Source organism: Chrysemys picta, chromosome 2 (genome assembly GCF_011386835.1).
Source record: "Chrysemys picta bellii isolate R12L10 chromosome 2, ASM1138683v2, whole genome shotgun sequence".
Taxonomy (NCBI): Eukaryota; Metazoa; Chordata; order Testudines; family Emydidae; genus Chrysemys; species Chrysemys picta.
The window spans coordinates 217053482-217073943 of NC_088792.1; the positions used below are offsets into that span (position 1 = coordinate 217053482).

Consider the following 20462-nt stretch of genomic DNA (forward strand, 5'->3'; position numbering starts at 1 on the left):
TGCTGACAGACAACACGGCCTCTATATTTATATAGACAGGGGTGAGCCCAGTCATCGGCTGTTTGTCAGGAAGCCCTTCGCCTGTGGGACTTCTGCATCCAGCATGCGATCCACTTGGAAGCCTCCCATCTCTCTGGTGTTCAGAACATGATGGTGGATCGCCTCAGCAGGTCCTTCTTCTCTTATGATGACTGGTTCCCCCTCTCGGAGGTCATCAGGATGCTCTTCCAGAGGTGGGGAGCTCCCCAAGTGGACTTCTTCGTCACCAGGCAAAACAGAAAATGCCACCAGTTCTGTTCTCTGCAAGACCTTGACTGCAGCTCGCTATCAGATGCCTTTCTTCTGTCACGGTCGGCACTTTGATGTATGCCTTCCTGCCAATCCCACTGATCAGCAGGGTCCTTTCCAAGATCAAGAAGGACAAGGAACAAGTTATTATGATCACCCTGGCCTGGCCTTGTCAGCCTTGGTTTGACATGCTCATGGACTTGGCAGTAGCAGCTCCATAACCTCTTCCCGACCATCCGGACCTGCTCTCAGGATCATGGGGGGCAGTTGCTGCAGCTGAACCTCACCTCTTTCCACCTCACAGCATGGATGCTGCATGACTGAACTCCAAGGAGCAGGCCTGCTCCAGTCAGGTCCAGCAGGTTCTTCTGGAAAGCAGAAAGCCCTCCACTAGGGCTACCTACCTCGCAAAGTGGAAGCACTTTTCCCACTGGGCGTCAAAGCAGAATATCTCTCCAGTCAGCGCATCTCTGTAATCCATCCTGGATTACATCCTGGATTACCTCCTGCATTTAAAGCACGAGGGCCTGGCCTTTTTATCAGTCAAGGTGCACTTGGTGGCCATATTGGCCTTCCACCCCCACGTCCACGGTAGATCGGTATTCTCACATGAGATGATGATCAGGTTCCTGAAGGGCCTTGAGAGACTGTTTTCCTCTGGTCCGGGATCTGGTTCCCCAATGGAATCTCAGGCTGGTCCTCTCCAGGTTCATTGGTCTTCCTTTTGAGCCTCTGTCATCTTTCTGTCTCTTGCACCTGTCATGGAGGGTCGCATTCCTTCTAGCTGTTACCTCAGCAAGGCAAATCTCCGAGATTAAAGCTCTTATGTCGGAGCTCCCATACACAGTGTTCTACAAGGATAAAGTCCAACTGCGTCCCCATTCTGCCTTCCTGCCAAAGGTGATGTCGCACTTCCATGTCAACCAGTACAACTTCCTCCCAGTGTTATGTCCAAAGCCCCACACATACAATGAGGAAAGGTGTCTACACACCCTAGATGTCATGCTTGCCCTGGCTTTCTACCTTGAGCATACTAAGCCCTTCCGCAGATCAACTCATCTCTTTGTTGCAGTGGCTGACAGAATGAATGGCCTTCCAGTGTTGGCTCAGAGGATTTCGTACTGGATCACTATCTGCATCCATACCTGTTACAAACGGGCACAGTTGGTGCCTCCACCATTAATAACCCCTCATTCCATAAGGGCTCAGGCGTCGTCGGCCGCGTTTCTGGCCCATGTTCCCATCCAGGACATCTGAAGAGCCGCAACATGGTCATCAGTACACACCTTCACGACGCATTACGCCATCACCTAGCAAGCCAGAGATGACGCTGGATTTGGCACAGCTGTGTTGCAAATGACACATCCGTGAACTGCTACCTGCCTCCGAAGGTACTGCTTGGAACTCACCTACAATGGAATGGACATGAGCAAGCACTTGAAGAAGAAAAAACAGTTACCTTTCATAATTGTTGTTCTTCAAGATGTGTTGCTGATGTCCCATGCTCCTTCCCCTCTGTCGGACTTCTGGCAAGAGGGAACTGTTGGAGGGAGGAAGCCGTCAGCGCCCCTTATACCGGTGCATATGCGCGCCTCTCCAGAGGGCGCCAGAGCCGGTCCCCTACGGGAACCGCTGAGGGTAGAAACTTCCAGGTGTGGCAAGCGCACACACCTACAATGGAATGGACATGAGCAACACATCTTGAAGAACAATTACAAAAAGTGAGTAACCATTGTTGGGGTTTTCTTCTTGTTTAAAAACCAGGGATTTTTATATGGAATATTGAGTCAATTTAATTTTACAAAATATATTATTATGTACATTTGGAAAATATTAATTTCATGTTTAAAGAAAAAGTTTGGTACAACACTTTTCTAACTGAGAGATGCTCTTCCTATAATCAACCTCTTAAGGGACCCCTGCTAGGGACTGTGGTATAGGTCCACACAATGCACTAGTACCGCAGGAGTAGCAAGTAGTGGAGTGCAGCACTGCATAATTGCAAATTAAAACAGATGTGAAGTCTCAACATGCTGGTACCAGAACAGCGAAAGCTACTGTACATAACACTGTCACCATCGGTGGAGCAGCATTGGGGCTAGATCAGTGTTTCTCAACCTGCTTACCTTTGTGGGACGCATATGCAGCTCTCTGTTATGTGGGCCACATCCACGCAATATATATACTATCTGTATAGCCCTGAGGATGTCCCCAGGCCACAGCTGTGTGCTGATTGGACTGCAGGTGGCCTGCAGGCCACGGGTTGATAACCACTGGGCTAGATTGATGAAGGAACAATACCCTAAAATTCTTGGTTTAGACACATGCAGGGAGTTATAAGCAGGATGATTTTGGTGGATGATGGACCCAAGCAAACCCCTACCTCCTTCCTAGCCACCCTTCCTCCTTTCATAATAAAGATATGGCATGTTACAATAAAGGGTTGGGTATGGGAGAAAACAGAATTTACTGTTGTATCTCCTTTATTGTTCTCTCCCATGATTAGCCCACCCCCACACACACACTGTATTTTTAACCAAAAATTGCAGTCCGTTTATTTTTTAAAAATCTTTGTCGAGTGCTACTACTTTATTTTTTTTTAATAATTTCCTTTTTTGTGTCTACTCCTTTTTCTTCTGGATTGTTGACCTCATATTTTCTGTGTCATTTTTCTCTTTTCCTACGGGGACACAATCTCCTTATCCTTGTACGTAGGGAGGCAATGTGATCTAATGGTTAGAGTAAGGGAGCAGGACTTCAGACTACTATTCCAACTTCTGCCACTGACTCTGTGTGACGTAGGATGAGTCACTTAATTGTTTTGTCTGTGCTTCCCATCTGTAGTTTTATAACGGGCGTTATAGGTCTAACTATTATTTGTAAAATATTTGAGATTCCCAAATGAAAAGTGCTTTAGAAGTGCAGGATATTACCATTGTTCTCTCGGCACTGGGTGAATGATAGCATAGGATTTGGGATGTTTTTGTAACTGGAGTTGAGACAATATTTCCATTTTGAACCCCTACAATCAGGCTTTTATATGCATGACTAAATATTTGCACCTGGCCAGTGTGCAAGATCTTCACGGTAAAACAATTTTTATTTTTAAGAATTTTGTAAAAGACTCACTTTTCCTGTTTAACTTAAAATCTCTACAGTGTCATGTGAAATTATTGTTTACTTATTTACGATGTTTATCTGTAATACTCCACAATTCTCCCATTTTTCATGGGAAGAGCTATACGTGTTTTATTTTTATTAGCAGGTAGGTCTAAAGGCATCTGCTTCTTTACATTTGTTTTCCCCCCTCCACCAACTCCTCTCCTCCTCTGTCTTGCTTGATGACTGTACCATTTCCCATCTTTTCAAATACTCAAAGCCTATTAAAAAGGCTGCTTTTGCTGATTATAGCCTACAGCTGATTTTCTTCACCTTGCCATTAGTTTTTGGGGTGGAGGGTGTCTTTAATTTTCCTCATTGTGTTATGATCTTTATAAATGTCTCAACTTTGTAACTTGTTCTGAAGCATTTGGTAGTGATACTTGTATGACAGATGCAATATGAAAATAAATTTAGTTGTACTTGTTTAATATGTATGCAATTAAAAGATGCTGTTTGCTTCGGATGTTCTTTTTTTCTTTTAATTTGTTTTAGCTTGGTTTTAAAACCTGCCTTATCTTTTCATTTTGCCAGATTGATTATTCTGTTTTAATTCTTCATTTAGTTTCTTGCATCTCAGCTCCGTCAAGTTGGAGTCCATTGTTGTTTTTGACAGTACAGGGTATTAGAATGAATATAGCTATCCCAATTGACTGCTTGATTTAGACAAATCACATTTCACTTTGAAAATATGTTTGTACTTCTGCAGTCTTACTTGGTGTATTTCCTACATTAGTGGTGGGGAGGGGGGGAAGGGAGGGAAAGAGTATCTTTCTTTTGTCGATTTTTTTTTGTTGTTGTTGTTAATTTTTTTTTTAATTCTGTAAAAGACTCCTACCATTTTGTTTTGCTGCATTATAGATCTTGTGGAACAAACAATTTTCTAGCAGAAGCTTTTCCTTAGTTTTCTTTCTAGATCTCCCCTTTGGATTTAGATTTTTAGATCAAGTAATATATTTAGCATTATCTGCAGAATCTGTCTCTTCTATATACAGATGCGGGCCATTTTTCTTGTGTTATGTTGATGCTCTCTTGGGATTGCTTCCTGTTCTGCCTATGAGGTAATAACCATATTCTGGGCTGAATAAACTGTGGCTGAAGGCTGAGACCTCTGTAAGAGACATTGTTACTGAGTAAACAGTAATATTCAGATTATTGTTACACCAGAATGTCAGAGTTCTGAGGCACAATTTGCAATTGGTTTTTTTTCTTGGCATCTAGATGAAATGCGAAGTTGAGGTTGGCTATGTTTGTGAGCAGAAAGATACTGAGTTCTGAGGGTAGTAAAGAGTCATCTGCATAGATTTGCATATAGTATGATTACTGGCAACTACCTTCGTTCTGAGTCTGTATCTGTTTTGGCATTCTTGCACTCTTCAGTTTTAATGTAGTGTGCTTTATTGTCAAAGAAATGTCCTGATTAGTGACACATTTCCATATGTTCGGTTTGCGTAACCCTTTGATTCCTCATTATCTTTTTTTGAAACTCAGAACCTCCCTCTCCTTCTGAGACTAACAATACTTATTAAATATATTTTGACAGTCTCCAGAAAAGATAGGTTTATCTTCAAATTCCCAGACTATTTTCTCTGTATCATAAAAACCCACGTGTTTGTGTGTATATATAACTACACACAGCTTCGCTTCTGTGTTTCAAATTAACCTCTCCTAACGTTCCTTATCTTCAGTCAACGAAATACAAGTTGCTGCCCTTCTGTCTGTTTTTGGCAAGTCTCACTGTTTATAAAATGTTCTGTAGTTTCCAGCTGCCATCATCTCTCTCTCATTTCCACCATCTGAGTCCTTGAAAATCTGAAATGTGTGTTTTATGTTATACTTCATAATTTTCTGCTCCTTTATTGTTTATTCCCCATTTTTATTGCTCATCTACATATGTACTTAGCTCTTTCTTTCTCTACTTATTTTCATAGGATGCATTATTCATTTTTTAAAATATCAAATGATTGATGATGGAGACAGTGAAGTGTCATAGTGGAGTTACATGAGGAATCAATTTCAAAGGGCACTGGCAAGATTGGTGGGTCTCAACTTGGCTCTGCCAGCTACATTTGATCTGTATACAAATGCCTGCGGTTGCCATATGTTTGCACCATTCTTTTGAGCAAGGATGTAGACTGGTGAAGGGACTTGACTTTTTAATTTTATTTTTTTTCTCTTCTATCTATGTGATTGGAGCTTTCTTTCCCTACTAACTCTAGCTACTTTGCTTTGAAGTGATACACTGTGAAGGCTGGGGTTGGCTAAACCACCTTTCCACCAAAAGGCACCTGGTATATTTGGTCTCTGGCATGGTGAGAGGATGACTCCGAATAAAATCCCATTGCCCACCTATTACTTAGGACAGGAGTGGGCAAACTTTTTGGCCCGAGGGCCACATCGGGGAATAGAAATTATATGGCTGGCCATGAATGCTCACAAAATTGGGGTTGGGGTACAGGAGGGGTGTGGGCTCTGGGGTGGGGCTGGGGATGAGGAGTTTGGGGTGCAGGAGGGTACTCTGGGCTGAGACCGAGGGGTTCAGAGGGCGGGAGGGGGATCAGGGCTGTGGCAGGGGTGCGGGAAGGGGTGCAGGCTCTGGGCTGGGGCTGAGAGGTTTGGGGAGCCAGGAGAGTGCACAGGGCTGGGATCGAGGGGTTTGGAGAGTGGGAGGGGGATTGGAGTAGGGGCATGGGGAAAGGCTCAGGGAGTGCAGGCTCTGAGTGGCACTTATCTCTAGTAGCTCCCGGAAGCAGTGGCACATCCCTTCTCTGGCTTCTACGCAGAGGCGCGGCTAGGTGGCTCTGCTCACTGCCCCATCCTCAGGCACCGCCCCTGCAGCTCCCATTGGAGCATGTAGGAGCTGGAGTGGGGCCATGCCGGCGTCCGGGAGTTGCATGGTAGAGCCCCGCCGCGGCTGGAGCAAGGCTGAGCCACATGGTCCGGCCCTGACCCAGCGTCCCGGCCTGAGTGGGGCTGAGTCACGTGGTGCGGCCCCGACCCAGAGCCCGGGCCGGAGCGCTGGAGTTGGGCCGAGCTGCTGGTGTGCAGCTCACGGGCTGGCTTAAAATGGTTTGCAGGCCGGATATGGCCCGCGGGCCGTAGTTTGTTCACTCCGACTTAGGATGAAGAGGCTTATGGCAGAAAGTGCCTTCTGAAGTGTTGTACATCACATGGGGCAGGTTAAAGAATCTCACTGTAAGGACTCCATTTTTGCCCATAGTAGCTGGGTTATCATAAACTCATTTTGGATTTCCTTGCATCTTTATTTGTTTAGTTTGCTTGCATGTGCTCTATGATGTTGTCCTATGGGAAAGCCTCGCACAATAAATCTCCTCGAGGGCTATTACAGCAGCCCTGGCATGAACGACATCATGTCCTGAAAGAAGCAGGTTACACTGGTCTATAATTTTTGAGAAATCGTCTGCTTCAGAGATAAAATATGCTATTTATTATGTATTTTGATGTGCTGAATTCAAATATGACAATTAAAACAACTGGCTACTGTTTCTAAGATATTTAAGTTTTTACATTTGATGTCTATGTATATTGTGTAGATAGTAGAGTTTTAATCATAAATTGTAAACCTAGGTCTTTTCATGTGTTTATGGTTGCTTTACATGATAATATTTCACCTGTCCTGTTTATGTAACACTTTAAAAATCAGCAAAAGGGTTATATAAATAAAATTCATTATGAAACAAAAGGCAAAAAACTATTATGTACGTAGTTTAGTCCTATTCAGTGTCTACTCGGCGCTTCTTGGCTTGTCTCTTGTATTCATTAAATGGAGCATCTCTTGTCACTGGCCAGCAATAGTCTGCAAGCATTGATGGGCTCCATTTGCCCTGATAGCGTTTCTCCATTGTTGCAATGTCCTGGTGAAATCGCTCACCGTGCTCGTCGCTCACTGCTCCGCAGTTCGGTGGGAAAAAATCTAGATGAGAGTGCAAAAAATGTATCTTTAGTGACATGTTGCAACCAAGGTTTTTGTATGCCTTGAGGAGGTTTTCCACCAACAACCTGTAGTTGTCTGCCTTGTTGTTTCCGAGAAAATTTATTGCCACTAACTGGAAGGCTTTCCATGCCGTCTTTTCCTTGCCACGCAGTGCATGGTCAAATGCATCATCATCTCGAAGAAGTTCATGAATCTGAGGACCAACAAAGACACCTTCCTTTATCTTAGCTTCACTTAACCTTGGAAATTTTCCACGGAGGTACTTGAAAGCTGCTTGTGTTTTGTCAACGGCCTTGACAAAGTTCTTCATCAGACCCAGCTTGATGTGTAAGGGTGGTAACAAAATCTTCCTTGATTCAACAAGTGGTGGATGCTGAACACTTTTCCTCCCAGGCTCCAATGACTGTCGGAGTGGCCAATCTTTCTTGATGTAGTGGGACTCTCTTGCACGACTATCCAATTCGCAGAGAAAACAGCAGTACTTTGTGTATCCAGTCTGCAGACCAAGCAAGAGAGCAACAACCTTCAAATCGCCACAAAGCTGCCACTGATGTTGGTCTTGGTTTATGCACCTCAAAAGTTGTTTCATGTTGTCATAGGTTTCCTTCATATGGACTGCATGACCAACTGGAATTGATGGCAAAACATTGCCATTATGCAGTAAAACAGCTTTAAGACTCGTCTTCGATGAATCAATGAACAGTCTCCACTCATCTGAATCGTGAACGATGTTGAGGGCTGCCATCACACCGTCGATGTTGTTGCAGGCTACAAGATCACCTTCCATGAAGAAGAATGGGACAAGATCCCTTTGACGGTCACGGAACATGGAAACCCTAACATCACCTGCCAGGAGATTCCACTGCTGTAGTCTGGAGCCCAACAGCTCTGCCTTACTCTTGGGTAGTTCCAAATCCCTGACGAGGTCATTCAGTTCACCTTGTGTTATGAGGTGTGGTTCAGAGGAGGAGGATGGGAGAAAATGTGGGTCCTGTGACATTGATGGTTCAGGACCAGAAGTTTCATCCTCTTCCTCTTCCTCATCTGACTCAAGTGAGAATGATTCTGGTGCATCAGGAACCGGCAGTCCTCCTCCGTGGGGTACTGGGCGTATAGCTGATGGAATGTTTGGATAATGCACAGTCCACTTTTTCTTCTTTGACACACCTTTCCCAACTGGAGGCACCAGGCAGAAGTAACAATTGCTGGTATGATCTGTTGGCTCTCTCCAAATCATTGGCACTGCAAAAGGCATAAATTTCCTTTTCCTGTTCAACCACTGGCGAAGATTTGTTGCACAAGTGTTGCAGCATATGTGTGGGGTCCAACTCTTGTCCTGATCTCCAATTTTGCAGCCAAAATAAAGGTGATAGGCTTTCTTAACCATAGTGGTTATACTGCGCTTTTGTGATGCAAAAGTCACTTCACCACAAACGTAGCAGAAGTTATCTGCACTGTTCACACAAGTACGAGGCATCTCTGCTCACTTTGGCTAAACAGAAATGTGTCCCTTTGCAAAATCAATCACTGACAAATAAGAGAGCACGACACTGTATGATTTCTAGAGCTGATATAGTGCAGTTTGTTCAGCAGAGTGATGTAAGCTTCGTTATGATTGCATCATCCATGACTTCTAGGAATAACATGATACAATTCATATCATATATGACGCAATACCAGCTTCAGATTGCATCATTCATTGTTTTGCCTAAAAAGCAAGTACTGTCCAAACCCAGTCATAGATTTATTCATAGATCCAGTCAAAGATGTATTTTAGTCATTTCTGGTTTAAATTGAGATTCCTTCCCTTTATAACTCACTTATCCTCCGCCATTCCCAAGTCAAGGGTCATATATACTGACCCAATAGCATATCCTGAAAACTAGAGCCAATCAACAATTTTAAGCATCATTTTTGTTCTCAGTAACCCAGAATTAGTAAAGTTTGACTACATTTATTTCAGAAGCATTTTGGCTGTAGAGCAGTGTTATCAGCATAGCTCAGCATCAACCGGTACAGGAGCCCTGCTCTTGAGAGGTCTGATTCTGCAAGGTGCCTAGTGTCTGCAACACTCAAAGGCTTAAATGGGCATTGCAGGCACTCAGTACTTTTAATAAGGGGTGGTTTTTCAGGATCGGGCTCCAAGTCTACGTGAACAAAACCCTTATAAATTTCAATATCTTGTCTACTAACAGCACAGAGTAAGGAGACAGAGTAAGAGGTTAGGCCCATATAAATGTACAATGACCACAAACACTGTGAGGATAAATACTGGGGTGCTCCAGGGATTCAGGCTAGGATGGATGTTTAATATATTAAACAATCCAGAAAAGCAGTTTTGTTGGCAAAATTTGCTGATGACACAGTTATTTAGGTTAGCAGAGTATAAGAAGAGAAGCTACGGAAGGCCCTGGCTGAGAGGGACAGTTGGGCATGATTGTCATATGAAATTCAATGTAGATAAGTGTAAGGTGAGGGACACTGTAAAGAATGATTTGAAATACTCATTGGTGGTTTCTAAGGTAGCTTAGAAAAAATGTTCTAGCCGATATTATGGAAAACTCAGTAAAGACATCTGTTCAATGAACAGGAGAGCAAACAAAATGTTAAGTTGTATATACAGAGAGATGCTGCTGCAAGTATTGTGCCATTATATACATTGATAATAAGCCATCATCTTCAATATTGTATTCAATTCTGGTCATCCCATCTCAAAAACCAGATAGCAAAAATAAAAAGGGACTAGCACAGGGAGGATTTGATTTAAATCATTATTTAAATCACTAGTCTGGAAGACTTGATTTAATCATGGATTTCAAGTGCATTCTTGTTGGTTGTTATAACCTTAATACATATTCTTCACAACTCAGAGGTAGATGTAGGTTTCATTTTTAGAAGGTACACACTATACATTTTTAAAGTGATTTATTTAGAAAACTTTTCAGATTAGTTTTACAGCTATATCAAAAAATGAATTATTATTTGGTTATTTCATTTACCAAAGGTCATTGAAGCAGATATTTATGAAGTTATTGGGAGGTGAACTATCTCCAATTCAACAGGTTAATCATTAATATTTGGATTTTCTTGCTGTGCTGTATTAGGAGGAGAACATCACCAGACAGACATTTAAATTGTTTTATTTAACTAAAACAACAATGTTAAGTATTCTGGATTTTTTCCTTCAACAGCAAACATATAATATTTTAACAAAACAAGCATATGAATTTTTGAATGTAGTTAAACATTCAAGTTTTTTTAAAATCAGGTGTGTTTTTGTTAAAATTGTTTTTAACTAAAATAGTTAAATGAAATATTAAAAAAAAATTAAATGCACTATGTCAGCCATGTCAACACGAGAAACTTAAAATATTGGCTTCCGCAGCTAACTCAGTCGTCTTCACCTTCATTTTCCTGTTAGTTTATAATCTGGAAAAGAAAAACAAGCTTTCCTGCTTTTTCAGGTCCCAAATGATTTCTCAACTTGGAATGAATTAGTCCAAAGGAAGAAAATATTCTTTCTACACCGGCAGAAGAAACTAGTGCTGTTAAAAGTGAGATTATCACTTCAACAGTCTCTGAATCCAAGTGCTTAATTGACTTCCACTAGTTCACTGGTGTGACTTTCTTTAAAACATCAGCAAACATATATTTCTTGAATGGTTCACCCTTAGCTCTAAAGTTTTATAGTTGGCATTATGGAGGGATGATTGCTGGATATCCATATCATAGCCAACTCCTCTTTTCTTCTTCAGCAGTTAAGGTTTGACCCTGGTACCAAGTACTGAGAATATTTGCAAGAAAATGAGCTGGAAATAGTGCTTGTCCCATTTGTTTTTTTTAATGCTTGTAATTTAACTCTGTTATTGCATATTTCTTTTTTTAAGATCTCACTCAGTTCCTTCCAAATTTCAACAGCATCAGCTGTTTTATTGCTATTTCCCTGTATTTTGTTCAAGGCTACAGAAATAGGCTTCCGGGTACTCAGCATGTGTTCAACGTTTCTGTTAAGCCCAATGTTGAGAACTTTGGCTGTGACAGTGCCATCAGATTAGGCCAGTTCTTGATATAGTGCTCAAAACAGTCCACTACTGAATTCCATCGCACATCTTGTGGGAGAGTTAGCTTGGTTCCTCCCACTTTTTTCAGAGCAGCTGCTGCCAAGTGGTTGTTACGGAAGTATTTTGCAATTTCAACAACATTAGCCTTTATTTCTGGAACACTGAAGTCTTTGGCTAGGAGGTGCATCAAATGAACACTGCAACCGCATGTTATTAGCTTGGGACTCTCTTCGCTGTCTTCTAAATAATTTCTTCTCATCTTGGATACATTTGCAGCATTGTCTGTGACCCGGCTGCAAACGAGACATTTGATTTTTTTTTTCACAGTTTGTTATAGCTTTTACTGCTACTTCTTGTAAGTATTTTGCTGTGTGTGCATTTCCTGATGTATCAATTGTTTCTGTAAGGAAGACATTCCCTTCTTCTGTTGTCACACAGGCACGTACAACAGGATCGTTGTGGTCATAGTTCCACCCATCAAGACTCAGGTTAACAATTTCACCCTCTAGACCAGGAGTTGGCAGCCTCTGGCACGCAGCTCGCGAGGGTAAGCACCCTGGCGGGCCAGACCAGTTTGTTTACCTGCCGCATCCGCAGGTTCGGCCGATCACGGCTCCCACTGGCCACGGTTCACCGCTCCAGGCCAATGGGGGCAGCGGGAAGCCGTGGCCAGCACATCCCTTGGCCCGCGCCGCTTCCCGCAGCCCCCATTAGCCTGGAGCGGCGAACCACGGCCAGTTGGAGCTGCGATCGGCCAAACCTGTGGAGACGGCAGGTAAACAAACTGACCCGGCCCGCCAGGATGCTTACCCTGGCGAGCCGTGTGCCAGAGGTTGCCAACCCCAGCTCTAGACCTTTTGCACACTGTTCAATTTCTCTTTCATACACTTTATCCAGCCATTTGCTTGCGACATCTGTTCTGTTGGGTGGACTGCATCCTGGTCTGAATGGCTCAACCATGTTCATGAAGTGTGGGTTCTCTATCATACGGAAAGGAGAGTTTTCTTGCGTAAACAAACTGGGCAATTTTTTTCATCAGTTACCTCTTTTTGTAATCATCTGGTTCTTATCACAAACTTATCTATGGTTGTTTCTGGATGATGGAGATTTTTCTTTTTCTTTTTGCTACAGCTGATATACTGTGGCTATGTGACATACATGCTGTGACTGAAACACTATCATTGGCAGATAACTCTGAAACTATAGAAAATGATGGTGATCTTGAAGGTGGATAGTCTTCAGAATCTTGTATGTTGAGGATGGATTCTCCTAAACAAAATAAGTTAATGCAGTTATTTAATTATTATTACCATAACTGCTCATTTATTACTCATTGCCTTCACTGACCGTACTACTTTTAAAGGTGAAATTGTAAAAGGAAGATCTGCCTATTTCAACTATTTTTTTTTATCACAACTGCATTTAAAATGATAGTACCTGCATGTTCAGACACGTTCCTTTCATCCTCTTCAACGCAGCTTCCTCCCGAGAAGGAACACTTCTCATGATGTTGTTTCATTCAGGCAACCAGGCCTTGCATTTCTTTGTTGCACTGTTTGCATTTTGCACACATGCCTGTCTTACCCACAGATAAACGAACTTCATTAAAATATTCCCAAACTGGGTCTCTTTTATGGCCTGCTGCCATTATAGGTTTTCCCTTCTAGTGAGAGAATGGTATGGAAGATTTCAAATCAATGAAGGCTACACTCAGAAAGACCTCAAGACTTCTGGAATATGCTGCTCACAGTTTCACTTTTGTTTCTACTGCCTGTCCCTCGCTTGTTACATTTATCTCCAGACTTCTTCTCTTTATCCAGATCTATTCCGCCACCAGCAATCTTCTATTCATTGAACTTTTTGAAACTTTGCACTTTTAGAGAGAGGTAAGGGATTGACTTTGTGTACCCAAATTTACAGAGGGATGATAGAGTTGAGGTCTGTTATTTCTCACCTCTATTTATTTATTTAAAAACATGTTTGCTGTTAACAAGCATGTTATCTCCGGAGACACAAATCCACAGTTTGAGAACTGTAAAACCAAGCATCTCTGATGGTATCTTCTAGACTGAGCACTGAGTCCCATTGGGTAGATAGAAAGATTAATCTAAGTAATCTATGCAGAAGCATCTGGAGCCCCATAAGATTGGGTCCCTAATCCATGAGCTATTGAAACTCATTTACAAAACTTTTCTTTAACATTACATGAATATACTGTTTCATAATCCCTATTCCAGGATGAGATATCTTTGAGCAATAACGTATCTTAATTAAAACTATCTTTAGATAAGTTTTCTTCTCAAAAAGCACTTTATCAAAAAAATCCGATTTTGTTGATTTTTTTTTTTTTTAATCATTGATTTTTATCCACCCTGGTCCAGCGTAGGGCAACAGAAGCAGTGAGAGGTATGAAAAGAGAATAAGATGAGAATGTAATTTGAGAGGAGAGAAATAAGTGATGACATGATGGAAGAATGTAAAATAATGAACAGTATAGGGAAGGTAAATCAAAAGCTCCTCTTCAATCTTTTTTTATAATGCCTGAATCCAAGAAATTTAAAAGGCAACAAATGTAAAATTTATAAAAACAAAGTACTGTATTTTTACACAACTAATACATGGAACTCCCTGCCATATCACAAGATGGTATTGAAACCAAGCATTTATCAGCTTTCATTTTTAAAAAAAATAGATACTTATATGACTAACAGCATCTACAGTGACATTAAATGGGCTAATCTATTTATAAAAGGTTAAAAACCCTCGTACTTTTAGGCATATGCCAATTAATTCCTGGCATTAGAAAGAAACCTCCCTCTATGGTAGCTTGTCTAATAATTGGCATTTGTGAGGTCTCTTGCACATTCCTCTGAAGAATGAGCAGTCTTATTTTTGCCTCTGTCAAAAACGTGATACCAGACTCGATGGACCACTAGTCTAATCTGGTATAACCAACCCTATGTTCTTATCTACAGAGAAATCCAATACCTTTGCTGTTGGTAGGTTGTTTAGCAGGAACATTGCTATTTTATCACTAATGCAACCATTGTTTTGGAGAACTGATAGATTTTCAGGGGCAAGTAGAGCATTTAAAATGAAAACCATTATTTCGGGCTTGCCAATCATGACCATGTCCTAGTCATCTGCTTCCATTTGTTGCATTCTGGACCCCCGGAATGGGTATAGTATCAGTGGCAGATTGGCAAACTATAGAGAGGTAATTTACAGAATATTGCAGTTATTTCATATATTAGTTAGAAAATCATAGGATTGATTCTCCAACTCCTTCTTAGCCTGCAGGTGTCTTATGCTGAAGATACTTTTCAGATGGATAAAATGTAAAGTTTTGTAGTAGCCATCCCATGCTTTGATATGGAGAGCTCCCTGACAAAACTGGCTCTCAGGAGATTTGACCAAGGGAAGATCATTGCTCTGCATTATTGTACAGAGCTCAGTCTTAAAGCAATTGAGGCAAAGCTGGTTAGGAATTTCTAAAGACTGAATGTCAGTCTGATTGTTAACAGCACAGAGACTGGCAGGAGCAAATATAGAGCTTGAAATATTTAGGTTCTGTTTGCATAATGAATGTCGTGTTCTGTTGCACTGGCAGCATATTTATTTTTAAAACAGTTGGAGTGGGCAGAACAGGTGAACTAATCATAATGCTCTATACAGCCATGCTTGAGATCTGGGATTCAATTCCCAATATTAGTCTCTTGCTTCCCAGTCTAGCAGTAAGGCAATACTCCTAGGCTCTGGCGCAGGAAGTATCTCACCTTGCTCTTTGGCCCTCTCCAGCCATAGAACGAGAGGTATTGTCATACCATAAGCAGGGTCTATCGCAGCCATTCTCAGCCGGTGGGATAGTGAAAAGCAACAGAGGGTCCTGTGGCACCTTTAAGACTAACAGAAGTATTGGGAGCATAAGCTTTCGTCGGTAAGAACCTCACATCTTCAGATGCAAGATGGGATAGTGAGCGGCCATTATGAAGGGTATAAAGTTGAGAAAAATCTCGTGTGAGAGAAAGAGAGGCAGGATGGAATTCTGAGGAACAACGGGTTGCATTTGAGGGCGTGCACTTTTGCAGTTTAGGGGGCAAAGTGTGATGATCCAGGTAGTGTTTAAACAAAGCCAGAATAGTGCCTTACTGAGACGTTAATATTTTCCAAATATTATATGGTCCAGCACATTGGGTGCTTCTGAGATGATTCAATAGCTTTAGTGAATTGCAGTGTAAAGCAGATTGTTATATAGCCTGACAAGAGCAAGTTGGGTACAGTGACTTGAGTGGAAGGTAGATTGAGAAGTTGAAATCAATAATGAAGCAAATGGGCCTGAAAGTGGAATGCAACTATCTTCTCCAGTACCTTTCTTACAACAAGGAGATTTAGCAACTGGTCAGAGGAGCGATGAGAGTAAGCGTTTGCTGTTTTTTAACAGTTGTGTAACGGATGGCAGTTCTATAGGCAAAGGACTGTGATGGGATGTATGGAGCAGGCAATAGTAGTATATTACTTTTTAATGGGCTATTTAATCATTCTTAAGGAAGAATTAAGGTTTGTATCTGAATATAGTATTGAGACCTGACAGGGAGCTTTTCTAGTCTGGTAGTATATAACTTTGGTATATTGTGCACTTATACATGAATTTTGTACTTGGAAAACAAGCAATTGCACATGTTAAATAAGTAGTTGTGCATGAAATGATCAGTTTAACATATCCAGTACTCGTTTTCTATATGCTACTTTAGAGGCTTAAAAATATGTGCCCTCAGTGTCCATCACAATTATATGACTGCATTGTGACAGTCCCCTCCACTTCACCAATGCTTCATAAGCTCTTTTTCACTTTACTTTAAACTGCCACTTACGTATAGAAAGCTCTCTTTCTCATCTGCAAAGCAAATACTGTCTTCCTCAAGACCCATCTGTAAGTATGATGCCTGTGGTAAAACTGCCAGCTGGTTTTGGCTAGATGGATGGCTTGTAGAGATCCATTAATCTCTTCTTTTGTTTAAAAATAGCACAGCTTGTTTATTCAACCTCATGAGCCCGTTACTGTTATCCTCACTTCCCTTGCATTGCAAAGAGGTGCATCTTGCAGGCATCTTTTTTTCTTCCTCTAGCTTGTCAGCTCTCGGAGGCAAAGGAGTGTCATCTTACGTGTTTGTACAGTACAGTTGTACCCTAATCCTGACTTGGGAGAACCTTGGGCATTATGGTAATAGAAGTAGAAGTAGTAAAGGGCGATAATAAATTAATTAGCTAATTAAACCATCACTCACTGGCAATGATCTTCTTAAGTACAGGTCAGACTGTCATCTGTTTTTTTAGAAATGCTAGTAAATTGCTCTCCCTAATGGAGTTATTGGTACTTTGTCAGTAGTGGCCCTAAGTCACTAATCAAAAAGAGTAAGGATCCAATTGGACTACAGTGGCACAGATTTCCTCCTGCACATGCTGAACCTGTGCATGTGAAACAAGCCCAAAATCAGTCGGGACAATTGGTGTGCTTTACTCCTTCTACTCTAAATATTGCTTCAGCAGGGCTTGGAGAAAATGTCTCGCCTATAGTCAAATATTTCCTGTGAAGTGGGCTGGTTATTCCAAGTAGCTGAAAATGTTCAGATCTGAAATTGGGAAATAGTGATCTAAGTAGTTTAGGCAATCTGCTATCTTAAGCAGCTCCATAGGCAGGGACTTTGCAGAAACTATAGTGGAAGTGACGTCTGTCTTAGCATCACTCACTGACATAGTATAGGTTCTAAGGTCGGATCTGACCTTAGATGATGAAATTCAGATTTGTCTTTTCCCAATAATGTCATTGTGATTTATGGTGATATTGTCATGTGAAGGGGCTGGTGCATCAATGACTCTGGATGGCAAATGGTTTTACGGTCCTACCAGCCTCTCTGATTCATGGTCTAGCGTTTGGTCATTGATCATCATCAGGAAATTATGGAAACGTGGGATCCATGAGCCTCTGAATATGGATTGGCATAGTTGGCCCACCTCATGTGGGCATGAGAGAAGTCCATGAGGAATTGGTCAAACCAGTAGTTCAGGTCCAGGATGTGTCTGGCCATGTGCATGGGCCTGATGAGCTGTTGGTAGAACACTGTGTTTGTCACGATGGACATAAAGTCCTGATCATCACGTTGGAGAAGTCTCTGTCACTATCCCTTTTTACCAGGTTTGGTAGTAACACTCATTCCACTGGGAATTTTGTGGAGCTATAGGGCATCCTGTACACTACAGGGTACTTGTGTTGATTTTGTCCTGGGACTCGGGCAATATGTGCATATGGTCAAATAGATCTGTCCTTGGAATGAGTCCTCTCTTGTAGGGGAGATTGGTTGTGGAGAACATAGACACTGCTCCTCCCTTGACAACTTTGTTTATGTTATGCTTTGTGACCAGCAAAAATAAAATGAGTTTGGCGTGGCACGTCATCTAACCAAATCGGATACAAGTAATGTTGGACCTGAGATTGAAAGGTATTGGTCAAATCGCCCCATTTGCACTCTAGGTCCATGGCACGTAGGTCTGCTGGATCCATGATTCATAGATTCCAAGGCCAGCAGGGACCACTGTGAGCATCTAGCCTGACATCCTGTATACCACTGGCCATAGAACTTCCCCAAAATAATTCCTAGAGCAGATCTTTTATAAAAAAACAGCTAATCTTGATTTAATAATTGAGTGATGGAGAATCTACCATGACCCTTGTTAAATTGTTCCAATGGTTAATTACTCTCTCGGTAAAAATGTAGGCCTTATTTCCAGTCTGACTTTGTCTGGTTTCAACTTGCAACCCTTGGATCGTGTTATACTTTTCTCTGCTAGACTGAAGAGCCCATTATTAAATATGTTTGCCATGTAGATACTTATAGACTTAGGGTGACCAGATGTCCCGATTTTATAGGGACAGTCCCGATTTTGGGGTCTTTTTCTTATATAGGCTCCTATTACCCCCCACCCTTGTCCCGATTTTTCACATTTGCTGTCTGGTCACCCTATATAGACTTGTAATCAAGTCACACCTTAACCTTCTCTTTGTTAAGCTAAATAGTTCGAGCTCTTTGAGTCTATTTCTATAAAGCATGCTTTGTAATCCTTTAATCATTCTCGTGGCTGTTCTTTGAACCTTCTCCAATTTATCAACATCCTTTTTGAATTGTTGATACCAGAAGTGGACACACTATTCCAGCAGTGGTTGCACAAGTGCCAAATATAGAGGTAAAACAACCTCTCTATTTCTGCTCAAAATTCCCCCGTCTGTGCATCAAAGGATTGCATTAGCCCATTTGGCCACAGCATCATACTGGGAGCTCATGTTCAGCTGATTATCTACCACGACCCCCGAATCTTTTTCAGAGTCATTGCTTCTCAGGATAGAGTCCCCCATCATGTAAGTATGGCCTACATTTTTTGTTCCTAGATGTATACATTTACATTTAGCTGTATCCAAATGCAAGTATTTTTGCTTACCGCCCCAGCTTACCAAGCGATCCAGATCACTCTGTATCAGTGACCTGTTCTCTTCTTTATTTACTACTCTCTCAATTTTTGTGTCATCTGCAAACTTTATCAATGATAATTTTATATTTTCTTCCATATCATTAGTAAAAATATTAATTAATGTAGGGACAAGAACTGATCACTGTGGGACCCCACTAGAACCACACCTGTTCAATGATGATTCCCTGATTGCAACTACATTTTGAGACCTTCAGTTAGCCAGTTTCTAATTCATTTAAAACATGCCATCTTAATTTTATATTCTAGTTTTTTAATCAAAATGTCACTGGTATGAAGTCAAATGCCTTACAGAAGCCTAAGAATATTATGTCTATACTATTATCTTTATCAACCAAACATGCAATCTCATCAAAAAGAGGTTTGATAGGATCTGTTATCCATAAACGCATGTTGACTGGGATTAATTATATTACTCTCCTTTAATTTCTTTATTAATTGAGTCCTGTATCAGTCACTCCATTATTTTGCTCAGAATCGATGTCAGACTGACAGGTATATAATTACTTAGGTTGTCCCATTTAATCTTTTTAAATATTGGCACAACATTTGCTTTCTTTGAATCTTGTGAAACTTCCCTGGTATTCCAAGACTTACTGAAAATCAGCATTAACAGTCCAGTGAGCTCCTTTGCCAGCTGTTTTCTGGACATGCTGATTTAAAAATGTCTAAGTTGAGTAGCTGCTGTTGAGCATCCTCCTGAGATACCAGTGGAATGGCAAGTGTGGTATATGATATAACTGCATCATCTGTTTTTTCTCAAATACAAAACAGAAATACATAGAAATGTATATTAAACACTTGGCCTTTTCTGCATTATTATTGATAATTCTACCATTTCCATCTAATAATGGACCCGTAGCATTGTTAGGAACAAGTACAACCATTAAAAGAACAGGAGTACTTGTGGCACCTTAGAGACTAACAAATTTATTAGAGCATAAGCTTTCATGGACTACAGCCCACTTCTTCGGATGCATATAGAATGGAACATATATTGAGGAGACATATATACACACATACAGAGAGCATAAACAGGTGGGAGTTGTCTTACCAACTCTGAGAAGCCAATTAATTAAGAGAAAAAAAACTTTTGAAGTGATAATCGAGATAGCCCAGTACAGACAGTTTGATAAGAAGTGTGAGCATACTTACAAGGGGAGATAGATTCAATGTTTGTAATGGCTCAGCCATTCCCAGTCCTTATTCAATCCTGAGTTGATTGTGTCTAGTTTGCATATCAATTCCAGCTCAGCAGTCTCTCGTTGGAGTCTGTTTTTGAAGTTTTTCTGTTGTAATATAGCCACCCGCAGGTCTGTCACTGAATGACCAGACAGGTTAAAGTGTTCTCCCACTGGTTTTTGAGTATTATGATTCCTGATGTCAGATTTGTGTCCATTAATTATTTTGCGGAGAGACTGTCCGGTTTGGCCAATGTACATGGCAGAGGGGCATTGCTG

At 41.3% G+C, this 20462-nt stretch overlaps 1 protein-coding gene across 6 annotated transcripts in view; it reads left to right on the forward strand.

Annotated features, from left to right (window-relative positions):
- ASXL3 (ASXL transcriptional regulator 3) overlaps positions 1-20462 on the forward strand; it is a 151616-nt gene that overhangs the window by 100026 nt on the left and 31128 nt on the right. The window lies entirely within an intron of this gene.